The sequence below is a fragment of the Gymnoscopelus braueri genome, assembly GCF_963280865.1.
Source record: "Gymnoscopelus braueri genome assembly, contig: SCAFFOLD_148, whole genome shotgun sequence".
In the NCBI taxonomy this organism is placed as follows: Eukaryota; Metazoa; Chordata; class Actinopteri; order Myctophiformes; family Myctophidae; genus Gymnoscopelus; species Gymnoscopelus braueri.
Genome location: NW_027660908.1, coordinates 152,444 through 165,805, shown reverse-complemented (window position 1 = coordinate 165,805; position 13,362 = coordinate 152,444). Strand labels below are relative to the sequence as shown.

General features: G+C 42.3%; 1 long non-coding RNA gene across 1 annotated transcript; it reads right to left on the bottom strand.

Moving 5' to 3' along the window:
* Positions 1-4,762: 4,762 nt before the first annotated feature.
* On the bottom strand, positions 4,763-6,494 carry LOC308081066. The gene is made up of 3 exons (XR_013932789.1): positions 5,581-6,494; positions 5,052-5,228; positions 4,763-4,839 (listed from the first exon to the last, which is right to left on the bottom strand). It is a non-coding gene; the product is annotated as an uncharacterized lncRNA (long non-coding RNA).
* Positions 6,495-13,362: the final 6,868 nt, after the last annotated feature.

Here is a 13,362-nt window from a genome sequence, read left to right as displayed (position 1 = left end):
AAATGACTAACAACATCACACAAGGACACGAATTAATGATGTCACCGAATAAGTTAAACTGCCTGAGTGTTATATTGTGCTTCACATTTAACATTAGCCCATGACAAAAGCCTATATGTGGCTATAAAGACAGAAACACTATAGATATTACTGTCTAGAATGTGTACATCATATTAATATTGTACCTTCAGGCGTCCTAGCCTAGTCTTGACATTAATATTTCACTATAGCACCATTCATACTAGTCCAAACTGTACAGGCCTATAACGAAAAACATCACATGGATGCACCTGGGACGTATCATCAGTGTTGTAGCCTGGGGTCATAGGATGTTTCGGGTCTCGCAACATACACCCTCACCCAGGTGACCCAGCCAGGGTTGATCAAGCCCCGACTTACGTCCCAGTAGCTACCCACGGTCAGTCCTATAGGGCAAGACAGGGCCACTCAGTCCGCTTCTCCGGAAATACTCTGCCGGGACTCGGGGAGGCTCTGGCACGTGGAGGGACTAGGCTCTGTGGGTTGTCTCCTGGCCGGGCTCCTCCTTCGTCTCACCAGGTCCAGGACCTGAGCGTTGCACCAGACTCCCCTGCTCCAAACATTTCATTCTGGTGTGATGGTGTCTTGGCCCGTGATGGTACTGCAATGACCACCATGGCCCGTGGTGGTACTGCAGGCTCCCTTGCGTCTTACTTGAATGGTCCTCCCAAAGGCCTCACCGTGGATTTGTTGGGCTTCTTCCTCACGGAAGACACAGACTGGGGCGCCAACCCAAACTGCTCCCGGATGCCGTCTACATTCCGGCTGTCACCCGTCTCTCCGGTGGTCACCAATCTATTCCTGGTTGTCACGTAGTCTATAAATTCCTATGAGCCACTATAAATAGAATAACTATAACGAAAAACATCACATGGATGCACCTGGGACGTATCATCAGTGTTGTAGCCTGGGGTCATAGGATGTTTCGGGTCTCGCAACATACACCCTCACCCAGGTGACCCAGCCAGGGTTGATCAAGCCCCGACTTACGTCCCAGTAGCTACCCACGGTCAGTCCTATAGGGCAAGACAGGGCCACTCAGTCCGCTTCTCCGGAAATACTCTGCCGGGACTCGGGGAGGCTCTGGCACGTGGAGGGACTAGGCTCTGTGGGTTGTCTCCTGGCCGGGCTCCTCCTTCGTCTCACCACCTACAATACATACAGTATATTAGCAAATTTCTAGCATTTATACTGTTCATACTACTGTATCTTCAGTGGTGTAAAGCAGAGTAGTAGAATAATAATAATTTCAACTACTCTGGTGTAAAGTAACTAAGTAACTAAATACTGTACTTAAGTACAATTTAGAGGTACTTTTACTTTACTGGAGTATTTACATTTTTCAGTACTTTTACTTTTACTCCACTACAATTATTTTAAAACTTACTTTGCAGATATAAATGATTACATTATAAAACATACATTAACCACTTTAGCCTTATTTTATACCTAGGCTATTTGAAAATACCAGATCTACAAGCTCACAACACGTCGTGACGCGTTGTGAGCTTGTAGATCTGCTATTTTCAAACATTTTAGTACTTTTACTTTTGGTACTTTAAGTACATTTTTATACCAATACTTTTGTACTTTTACTCAAGTCAATTTTTAATTCTGGATTTTTACTTGTAAAAGAGTACTTCATATTTTGTCACTCCCAGTTAAAATACCAGATTCACAGTTCTCTGCGTGAGATAAGTTGATCTCCAGGTTTGTTTGGGCGGGAGCTCGACCCAGGGTAAGACTCAAGACTCTTCAACTAGATAAGGAAAATGGGGGACTAGCACTGCCAAATTTCAAAGAATACTATTATGCTGCACAATTGAGGTACATCGTATACTGGTGCTCCCCAAATTATGTATCCAGGTGGAAGGACATTGAGGTGGGTGTGGGTCGAGTTCCTCCTCAGGCCATGTTATGTGGAAAAAAGTCTAAGGGAGACAATTCTATTATAAGCGAAACATTGGGAATATGGCATGATGTTGTTAAAAAGTATAAATTGACAGGTGACAGTAAACTCCTGATCTGGCCCTCCCATAATACGCAATTCAGACCTGGGGAACTAGATAAGACGTATGAAAGATGGAGAGACAGAGGAATAACAGCTATGTGTACACTTCTAGAGGGTCAACACTTCAAATCATTTGAGCAACTCAAGAGGGAGTTTGATTTGCAAAATGGTGACATGTTCAGATTCCTACAGCTAAGACATTTCTATGATACACAACAATCTTCAACAAACTCTAAGCAATGGAGGGAATTTGGGTGGAAAATTTTGATACGTTTTTTTATTACACCTCAAATCAAAAGTAAACAACTGAGTAAGCAGCAGTATTGTGGTCATCTGAACGCCAATCATTAACACATATTCTGGTCTTGTAAGAAAATACAGTCATTCTGGGACAGTGTTCTCCGGATTTTGGAGGAAGTAATGGGTTACAATATTGTCTATGATCCCCGGATTTTATATCTCGGATTGACACCAGAGGACATAATAGGACATGAGGACGTTTACCTGTTCAAAATCTTGACACTGGCAGCTAAAAAAAGCCATCACAAAGAAATGGCTGAAAACAGACCCTCCTAGAGAGGAGCATTGGTGTACTATTATTGAAGAAATATGTCTGATGGAAAAAATGATTTATAATCTAAGGATTAAGGCAGAGATATTTGAGAAACGTTGGGAGAAATGGCATCTGTATATGAGTAAAAATGAATAGTGTATACCCCCCCCCCCCTGTATTGTCCCTTTCCTTTTTACTTTCCTTTTACTGTATTGTCTATTTCTTCAGTTGTTTGTTGGGTTTGCCTTTTGTTTTTTTTGTGAAGTTCCTTTTGAATGTATGTTTTGTTGTCTGAAAAATAAAGACAAAGTTTAAAGACAAAGTTAAAAAAAAAAAAAAAAAAGAGTACTTCATCAAGTAAAACATTTGAGTACTTTTTCCACCACTGTATATCTTAGCCCTTTAATTCCGACCCTTTATCTGTTCATTATATAATTTAGAATACATCATGTACTATTATACTGTAATGCTCATAGGGATGACACATGAATCACGATTCTCTCATTCTCAGCCATTTCAGCCCAGTTGGTGACCTTGAAGTTGAAGATCTGATCAGTACCTGGTCCACATCCCTGGTCCACATCTCAACAGGTAGCTCTTTGGACAGCACACACTGTAAATTGGCCTCTAGATGGCGGTGCTAAACTGAATTTAGTTTAAACTATGTTGCAACTAATATCAAATATCTATCATGCCAGCATCTGCTCAAACAAATCATTCAGTAAATAGTTCAGAATACACAAGGCAACCACTAGCATTCAATACAACCTTTTATTCACAGTTAAAGACTCTCTCACACACACACACACACACAAAACAATATATATCAAGCTCCTGGCCCCTGCACTCCAGCATTTCATCCTAGAAGGAACAAAGAGATTATTATGGAGTGGATCATCGCTATATCAGCACACATCTAGTCAAGAGCTTTTTACCATCCCATTTCCAAAGATGTTCGACTATGTTTGTAGGAGCCAAATGGGGTTTTGTATTTGTATTTGGGCACCGATAGATGTAGGCACCTCATTGGCACCTTGATGGTGGGAGTGTCTCTGTGGGTAGCCTCCAGCGGCTATAAGTAATGGCACTCACCTGCTCACCTTTATGGCTGGTTTGACTGTGGGGGTAGGGTGAGCTGGGAGAGGTATACTTTGTTGACCGCATTTTGCATTTTCCTCACTGTTTAACTTATTTCTTGGCACATAGTTATTGGAAACATTAACATGTAATTGTAAAATTTGGTGACACTGAAGTAAAATTTTTTAAACTTGAGCTTCTGGTTGGGCGTAAGTCCTTTTCATGTGCGCGTCATACAGTTTTTATCTCCCAGGCTTAGCCTGCTGGCTGATCAATTCATTGGAGATTGCTATCAGTCGCAACAATGTTAATTGTTCATTCCATTACATCGTTGATCAGATCTATGCATCTGTGGGAAACTTGGTGTTTTACTGTTAAGTGATATTTCACTTTCAAACTAATTTTGGGTCATTTAATAGTCTACTCAGGCTTTTGGGAGCACCCCGGACAGTTTTTAAGTTTGATTCAGTATTTAGATATTTGATATTGATTTTATCAGACACGCCCCCTTCTTATACAAACCCATTGTAACTTCAAACTCTATTTTAACCATGATGGACATGATGGATTCATCGGAAACACCAGTCCTTGGTTCTGGTGACTGATATTGTCCTTCTAATACGCGAGGAGACCGTGTTTTTTCAATTACTTTTTTCATTTATTTTGTATTTGTTTTGGAAAATGAAAAAAGATTACTATAAAAAAATTTAATCAAACAAATGAAAAAAGAAATCGAAAGAATACAGCCCCTCACGTATTAGGAGGGCAGTATTGAGTCAACAGAACCAAGGACGGGTGTTTTTGATAAATCTAACATGGTTCAAATGGGGTTTGAAGTTACAATGGGTTTGTTTAGGAAGGGGGCGTGTATGATAAAATGAATATCAAATATCTAAATACTGAATCAAGCAACTTAAACTGTCTGCGGGGCTCACAAAAGCCTGAGTAGACAATGAAACGACGCAACGTTTTTTTGAAAGTGAAATATCTCTTTGACATTTGGTTGTAACCATATATATGAAAGTGAAATATCCCTTTGACATTTAGTTGTAACCATCTATATGTAACACTTTTACAGATAATTGTTATACCATGGTTGGCTGCGTGGCAGTCGGATGTCCCAGCCGGTCCGAGAAGGGCATCCGAATGTATGGGTTCCCTAAGGACAAACAGAGGAGAAACAAGTGGGTGATCCAAGTTGGGAGGGCAAACCTGACAATAACTGACGTCAACAACACAAAACTTTGTGAGGTAGTTGTTTGTTAACACTACATTTGGATATTTCAATTGTGGATCAAGATTCAATGTTCTGCACATGACTACAATGAAATGGTATGACAATTCTGGAATGTGTGTGGAAATTAAACTCACAAGCAATTCTGCAGGCACATTTTGAGGGAGGGGAATTCACCCACACTAGAAACGGCAAACTCAAATTAAAAGACAATGCAGTGCCTACGATCTTTGCACATCGACCTCTGCCCAAGAGGAGGAAGGCCCCTGTGTGCAGAACCACCCCTGAACCACCACCTCCTGTTCATGTAGCGGCTGGTGAACACACATATGTGAAAATTAACTTTGGTATGAATATTTTGGAAGTCATAATGTAAATATTTCAAATTTCAGTGACTGTCTACTCCCCTGTTACACTAACAATGCCATGTCATCATTCCAGACACTGAAGGAAGGCAGAGAAGGGAAAGAGAGGGAACAGAGAAAGAGGATAGTGGAGACTGTGAGGAGAATGAGAGGAGCATGCCAGGTGCCAATGACGGGGAACAGAGACAGGAAGGTGAAGTCTGTGAGGAGAGTGAGGTGAATGAGAGGAGCATGCCAGGGGCCAATGGAAGAGAACAAAGACAAGAAGGTGATATCTGTGAGGAGATAGAGAGGGGCTTACCAGAAACTAGTGAGCGAGCAATGCACGTGGAGCCTCCATGCGAGCCAGGAGCCAGCGACCCAAGGGAGGAGTTGGAAAAGGAAAGGGATAAAACAAGGTCATTAAAAGCAGCCCTAAACAGGCAGAAAAGAATCAATGCGGTTCTACGCAAAAAGCAATCTGTCATGGAAATGAAGTTGGCAGGAGTTTTTACTAAAGATCAGACAAAAGCACTTGGGATGAAGAGTACTAGGCAAATGAGATGGGGAAAGGACACTGTGAAGAAGGCCATACACATCCGTTTTGCCACAGGCTCAACAGGCTACAGGCTGCTTCAGTCTATGAAGTTGCCTCTCCCGGACATCAGAACCCTGCAAAGGCGGCTACAACACTTACAAATGGAACCAGGAGTGTTAGTGAGTGTGTTTGACATGCTTAAGCCAAAGGTAGATGGCCTGATTGAGATGGAGAGGGAGTGTGTGCTGACGCTGGATGAAATGTCAATCACACCAGGCGTGGAGCTTCACCTAGGAACAGGGAAGCTGTATGGCGATGTTACACTGCCAGGCCACACAGGACAGGCTACACATGCCCTTGTCTTCATGTTGTCAGGGAGCACGACTAGGTGGAAACAAGTTGTGGCTTACCACTACAGTAGCAACTCCACTGATGGGAAATGTTACAAGCCCATCATCCTGGACATCATACAAAGGGCAGCCTCCATAGGGTTGCATGTGAGTAATGTCACTTCCGACATGGGCAGTCCTAACAGGGCAATGTGGAAGGCCTTTGGTGTGGATCACAACCACACGTCTGTCCCACATCCAAAAAGACCAGACAGGAGGCTGCACTTCATGCCAGATGTCCCACATCTGGTGAAGAACCTGAGGAATGCCCTGGTCCGTAGACAGACGTTCAAAATCCCACCAGCTACGGTAGAGGAGAACCTCACCTCCGATGAAGTGTCAATTGCTCCACTGGAAGACTTGGTGGCTTTTCAAGAGAGGATGGTTTTGAAAATTGCTCCAAATTTGTCTTGCAAATCCCTTCAGCTTAGTCATTTTGACAAGATGAAGGTTGGCCCAGCACTGAATGTCTTTAGCAAGGCAACAAGTGCTGGCCTGAAATATATGGTGGAGCAACAACAACGACCCCCCTCTTTCTTGACAACAGCATGGTTCCTGCAGCAGGTGGACCATTGGTTCGACCTCATGTCCTCTCGTCACCCAGTAATGGCACTGAGCACGCACAAGATGGAGCAATACCAACAGGCCATCACCTTCCTCCAGGACATGATCCAGCTCTTCACTGGGCTGAAGATTGGCCAACCGGGTAGCTGGAAGCCTGTGCAAATGGGTATTGTGATGGCAACAAAAACAATATTGTCAATCCAGGAAGAGATGCTGGCCCAAGGACACACATTTGTGTTGACCAGCAGGTTCACCCAAGACTGTCTTGAAAATCTGTTCGGCTGCATCCGACAGAGAAATCCAGTCCCAACTCCGGTGGAGTTTCACCAGGCCCTAAGGACAATAACAGTGGGACAATTTCTCACGACAGTCAAATCAGGAAGCTACCAGGATGACGACAACAGCCTTTTGGCAGACTTCCTGGACACAAAGGAGACAATTCCCACTCCTGGCCTCAGAATGGAGCCGCTGTTGGAGTGCAGCCCTACACAACAAATGTCAAAAACTGAGAGCTGTGCGCTCTACCACCTCGCAGGCTACATTGTAAATAGGGTGGTCAGATATTCTAAGATTTGTGATGAATGCCAAAAGTCAATCAAACACAATGACAGCCCTGAAGGAGAGCACAGTGTCTTGCTGAGACTGAAGGAATTCAAGCCAGGTGCTCTTTGCCGGCCATCGCAAGACGCCTTTGATCTAGTTCAGCAAACCGAACAGCTGTTCCGAACTAAGACCAGTGCCTCGCTGATGGAGCTCCCAGATGCTGTGGGTTTTCTGAAGAGAGAGGCTAGTCGATTGGACAGCAGGCTTCCCTTATGCCATGATGTAAAAACTAAAATTGCCGACAGATACATCAGACTGAGGCTGAGAATCGTGGCAAAGCAAATCAGGGCTGAAAGAAGCAAAGTGCCTTCTGGTAGCGGTCACCTTGGAAGCAAAAGCCAGACAAAGAGGGCAAAGAAAGACCAGCCAGGCCAAGCAACATCTAGGCCTACAACAAGCAGGCCCCCATCAAAAACCATGATGGTCGTTATGCAGGAATTTGGTCTGACCTTAGCTCCTACAAATGCCCCAGCACCTAGGATGGCTTCAGCTTCAGCAGGTATAGTCTGTTTTTTTGTTATTATGGTTATTTGAGTTTCATTGATGATAACACTGTACAAGCTCAGTCCTGTGGTTAAGGAAATTTGAGTCTTGTTTGAAATGTGTCCGAAAATCATGTCAAGTGCCAGTTACCACAACATTCTAATATTACAGCTACATCATCACCCCATCAACTCAAGCACTCCATCATTTCAGTAGCCGCAGTGCCCAGCTCTGTCAATGCTACAGCAGCCTCTACATCACCCCTCCAGCCTCTCCCTCGCTCCGCCAGCCTCTCCATCCTTCTGCCAGCGCCTCCATCACTCCACCAGTCTCTCCATCACTCCACCAGCCTCTCCATTGCTCCTAGACAAATAGGTAAACCATGAAATGGTATGAAAACAAATGTTTCCTTGTTTATCGTAGCTTTGACAAGGACTTTGACTAATTTCAAACAACATTCTATCACATCCTAATGTCATAGCCTCATCATCACCACAACAACTGCCACAGCACCAGGCTCCAGTGAATACCTTTGTCGTCGCACCAACAGCCTCTGCATCGCTCTGTCAGCCTGTCCCTCACTCAGCCAGAGTCGCCATCGTTCCTAGTAAAAGAGGTAAAGTATAAAATGCATCAGGAAAAAAATTAATATGTTTCCTTGTTTATGGTAGATTTAAGAATGACGTTGACTTATTTCAAACAACACTCTCTCCCATTCTAATATCATAGCCTCATCATCACCACAACAACTGCCACAACATCGGGCTCCAGTGAATACCTTTGTCGTCGCACCACAAGCCTCTGCATCGCTCTGTCAGCCTGTCCCTCAGTCAGCCAGAGTCGCCATCGTTCCTAGTAAAAAAGGTAAAGTAGAAAATGCATCAGGACAAAAATAAATATGTTTCCTTGTTTATGGTAGATTTAAGAATGACTGACTAATTTCAAACAACATTCTGTCATTCTAATGTCATAGTTTCATCATCACCACACCAACTGCAGCAGCACCGCCCCACTGTTACAGGGGCTCCACTGAACACCTTTGTCGTCACTGCACCAGCATCTGCGTCTCTCCATCACTCTGCCAGTGTCTCCAATGCGTCTAAACAAATCTGCAACCCCTGTTCAGGGGAAAATAAGTTGCATGGAGCAGAAATGTAAGGAGATCGAATACGCTACTGTACCTTGGCACTGCTCTTGCCTTCTGTGCTCCAGCCCCCTTGGCAGTAGGGGACCTCTGACACCAACCTTTCAGCTCTGATCCCCGACCTGGACGCTGAAACAGGGATGGCTTATTTTTTCTGGCCTAACCCTAACCCTAACCCTAACCCTAAGAGACGTGATTTAGCCAAGTCATAAAATAATTAGGAATAACCTGCTTTTTTCAGAACAGCATTTGGGTCTTCAGGGGGCTATTGTTCTGATTTAAGCCCATTAGCGTGATGTGAATAAATGATACAGGGAAAACAAAATTACGAGTCATGTATGATTATTGTTTGCTTTGTAGGATTGACATTAGAATGGCTCTATGGAGCAGAAATGTGAGAAAATGTGTCGTCTTGTTTGTGGTAACTTTGACACTTTACACAGGGTGGTTCTGATTTGAAATTAATTAAAAATAATAATGAAAAAAACAACGTAGAGTTGCCAAGCCTGACTGTATGTTAACAGAGGCTCTCCAAGAGAAGGTGTCTCTTCACCAAAAACAGTGTCCAAGGACGTGGAGGTAGAGAATGATAATGGTACACACAAGTCAACCAACCAACTAATACTAGCCTCCCTTAGTGTTGACTCAAACTTCAGTGCCATAGCCACAACCATGCAGGACACATTAACAGGCCTGAGGGAAGAGAAAGGCAATCAATAGAGTAATGCACTGCAGCGTTTAGCCAACTCAAACATTAGAACAAAATTGGTAAACTGTAATCAAACCAGACTAAATGGACGTTATAAAACACCACATTCACCTACCTCTGCCACCACTGAATGTCAAACATAAAATAAACCTCACTCAGACATCTATTAAGCAATTTAACAATCTGGATGTGACCAATCACCAGGCATTCATTGGGGAGGTGGCTCACTGATTGGTCCCTGCTCAATTACCACATGGGACTTCATAGGTGCCATAAATTATAATCGTATACACATGATTGTACATTTTATTTAGACTAGATGGTTACAAATCATATTTCGTTATTTGAAATGGTTAAAGATGACTGTATATTTAATTTAAATACAGTATGTGTTTTCTTTTTCTATTCCCCCCCCGCCATCTTGAGCCAGTTTATATTGTCAGGCTACAAAATGAGAAATATTCTGGACTGCAGTTGTTGCATTGGCATCAAATCTAAACTCAACCTGCTACTCCTGCATCCACAAGGCCATGCAAAGTGCTCAATTCACCAAGGATTAGGCTACTATAAATGCGAACAAACACAATATGAACATGTATATCACTGTAACCTGGTTTAGAGTGTGAACAAGCAGGCCAAACTACCATGTGCTTGTGCTGTCAATTAAGCATGAAATACACCGTAAATTAAAGATTACAGACTTAACTAAAACTACTGGATCAAACCTAAACAAATATAATATTAGTGACTTACATGATTTTCATGATCGCACACCAATACATGTAACGTTAGCTCCACTGGTTATTACTGGAAGAGGTGCTTTCCATCAATGCATCAGATCGATGGGCTATTTTCTTAAGATAAACATAAAGCCCATTACATAAAATAACACTATGATTTCTCTTTATAACGCTGAATCTGTCGTCCCTATGCCTTGCCTAACCAGTGTTGCAAAAAAAATAAAGTAATTTCATCAACTTACCAGTGAGCTTGAGTCTCAAAACCGGGATAATATGAATGGAGCTGGACGGAGGAGCAGAATGTTTGGAACTACAGAGGGCTACGTCAACGTCACTTCCGGTTAGCGGCGAGATCAAAGCGTGTCTTTACTCTCTTTATCTACACTCTGGTGCGATCAAGGCACTTATCTGCACATTTATAGTTACAATTGAATGAGTTGTAAAAACTTTTTAATACCAAATTGTCACATATGTAGTAGGGCTGCCAACCCTCCTGGATCCTGCAGGAGTCTCCTTGATTTCGACCACATCTCGTTCGTTCTTTTTTATGACGTGAATTTTTTTCGTTACTCATCACTGTCCGGAATACATTTTTGGCTCAACTTTCCTTTTTTACGACGTGAAAACTGAGTAAATTACACTTTATTGTCCTTTGTTAACAGCAGTGGAGAATTGTGTTTGTGTTATGTTTTATGTATTCAATTTAATGTATTGTTGTAAATATGGTAATGCATTAGGAACGTCATTTATGTTCAACAGCTCAGTTTATGATATATATATATATATATATATATATATATATATATATATATATATATATATATATATATATATATATATATATATATATATATATATACTTAACATGATATTAACACTTGGTTTGTCTAAAGAAGGAATATGATATTGACTCATTTAAATGACTGCTGAGACAACATGCCTTTTGAGGTCTTCCTGTATGTGACTCATGCACTCTACAGCAGAGCAGAGGTTCCTCTTTTCTTCAGAGACAGTACAGTGACAATTGAAGGACTTTTAAGACCCTTTTACCCCTAAAATAAGACCATTACTGCATCAAAAGTAATCAACAACTAAACTATAAAAACAGGTCAATCATTGGACACATTGTCAAATAATATGAGAGAGAGGCACACATTGTGAAAATAGCAGATCTACAAGCTTGTAGATCTGCTATTTTCACAATATTTATCTGAGTCAAACTAAATGTAATGCCTCAACTCCTACAATTTAAGTGCTTGTCAGTGTGGGGGGTCCCCAGTTCAACTATGATTCTTTTGGGGGGTCCCCAGTTCAACTATGATTCTTTTGGGGGGTCCCCAGTTCAACTATGATTATTTTGGGGGGTCCCCAGTTCAACTATGATTCTTTTGGGGGGTCCCCAGTTCAAATATGATTATTTTGGGGGGTCCCCAGTTCAACTATAATTATTTTGGGGGGTCCCCAGTTCAACTATGATTATTTTGGGGGGTCCCCAGTTCAACTATGATTCTTTTGGGGGGTCCCCAGTTCAACTATGATTCTTTTGTGGGGTCCCCAGTTCAAATATGATTCTTTTGGGGGGTCCCCAGTTCAACTATGATTCTTTTGGGGGGTCCCCAGTTCAACTATGATTATTTTGGGGGGTCCCCAGTTCAACTATGATTCTTTTGGGGGGTCCCCAGTTCAAATATGATTATTTTGGGGGGTCCCCAGTTCAAATATGATTATTTTGGGGGGTTGAGGCCTGAAAAGGTTGAGAGCCACTGCTCTACAGCAGTGGTTTTCAACCTCTCATCTGGGGGTCCCCAGAATGACAGTAAAGTGACACATACATTAAGGACTTTTAAGACCTTTTTATACCAATAATATAATAGAGAGAGAGAGAGGGAGGGAGAGAGGGAGGTTGAATTCAACGGTTGTTTGTGGTCTTTTAAACAAACATGGTGCCTCTGAGACGTATAGGCCTACTGTCTTTTGTCATGCTAGACAACAAGTAATACTTCTTATTTCAAAAAAGGAATTTAAAAAAAAAGTAGCACAAAAGCAGATCCAAAAAATGCAATTAAATGGAGGACAAAGTACTCACATTTCCACTTATTTTTATTGGCACACCAATAAAAATGAACGCTTATACGCGTTTCGGCTATGAGCCTTCCTCAGAGGCTCATGTATACTGGACTTTGGGTCAAGCACTTCACTGAAAACCCATTGTTGATGCGCAACTTCTTTTTCTTATTTAGTACTATTTATTTAGGGGCGGCCATAGCTGAGTGGTTAGTGAGCCCGCCTAGGAAGCCAGAGGCCCTGGTTGCCCCAGGTTGGATTCCAGGCCACGCCAGCACATGTGTCGATGAAATGAAATTTGTCCCTGAGCAAGACTCTTAACCCCTATTTGCTCACAGGCCCTCATTGGAAACAAGCCCGCAAGGACTTTCATGAACGTCCTGTTAAAAGGAATTATCCTTACTTTCCACCACTCATGGTAGAGGACCCCTACCATGAGTGGTGGAAAGTAACTAATAAATACTACAGGTGTAGTTGTCTCTTTATTTAGTGTTAACCCAAGACCTGAGGCCGATTCTACAAATGCCTTCTAAACCAGTGGTTCTCAAACTTTTTCGTGCGAAGGACCCTCAAAAGTATTTGGCCGCGGACCCCGATCTGAAAATGTTTTGTGCCAGGGACCCCCAGAAGAGAAGATTTGTGTAAAAAAAAACGCTTTAAAGATTGTTCAAAAATAACAGATAGGCTACAAGCTTGCAGCACTTGTACATTAATGAAATCTTGTATTAATTTAGGAGGAGATCTCTGATGGTTAAACTAAAGAATAGGACCCGCACACCGTCACAAACTTGCAAAAAAATTGAGCTCTTTCGACGTTTCGGTCGTTAGACCTTCATCAGGACACAAAAAAACCACCAAACAGTTTAAAGG